This window comes from Mus pahari, chromosome X (genome assembly GCF_900095145.1).
Source record: "Mus pahari chromosome X, PAHARI_EIJ_v1.1, whole genome shotgun sequence".
In the NCBI taxonomy this organism is placed as follows: Eukaryota; Metazoa; Chordata; class Mammalia; order Rodentia; family Muridae; genus Mus; species Mus pahari.
Window position 1 is genome coordinate 82,254,971 of NC_034613.1, and position 1,044 is coordinate 82,256,014.

Consider the following 1,044-nt stretch of genomic DNA (forward strand, 5'->3'; position numbering starts at 1 on the left):
TCCAGATTAGGTTCACTGGTGAGCCTTCCAATTCTGGATTGTAGTTCATTTCAAATATAGTCAAGTTGACAACCAGGAATAGCCACTACAAACATAGTGGAGCATGTGTCCTTATTACAAGTTGGAACTTCTTCTGGGTATATGCCCAGAAGAGGTATTGCTGGATCTTCTGGTAGTACTATGTCCAATTTTCTGAGGAACCTCCAGACTGATTTCCAGAGTAGTTGTACAAGCTTGCAATCCCACCAGCAATGGAGGAGTGTTCCTCTTTCTCCACAATCTCACCAGCATCTGCTGTTACCTGAGTTTTTGATCTTAGCCATTCTGACTGGTGTGAGTTGGAATCTCAGGGTTGTTTTGCTTTGTGTTTCTCTGATGATTAAGAATGTTGAACATTTCTTTAGGTGTTTCTCAGCCCTTCAGTATTCCTCAGTTGAGAATTCTTCATTTAGCTCTGTGCCCTATTTTTTAATGGGGTTATTTAATTTTCTGGAGTCCAACTTCTTGAGTTCTTTGTATATATTGGATATTAATCCCCTATCAGATTTAGGATTGGTAAATATTCTTTCCCAATCTGTTGATTGTCTTTTTGTCTTATTGACAGTGTCTTTTGCCTTACAGAAGATTTGCAATTTTATGAGGTCCCATTTGTCAATTCTTGATCTTAGAGCATAAGCTATTGGTGTTCTATTCAGGAAATTTTTCCCTATGCCCACTATCTCAAGGATCTTCCCCACTTTCTCTTCTGTTAATTTCAGTGTATCTGGTTTTATGTGGAGGTCCTTGATGCACTTGGACTTGAGCTTTGTCCAAGGAGATAAGAATGGATTGACTTGTATTCTTCTACATGCTAATCGCATGTCGAACCAGCACCATTTGTTGAAAATGCTGTCTTTTTAGTACTACTGGAAGATCCAACAATACCTCTCCTTGGCATATACCCAGAAGATGTTCCAACTGGTAATACGGACACATGCTCCACTATGTTTATAGCAGCATTATCTATAATACCCAGAAGNTGGAAAGAACCCAGATGTCCCTCAA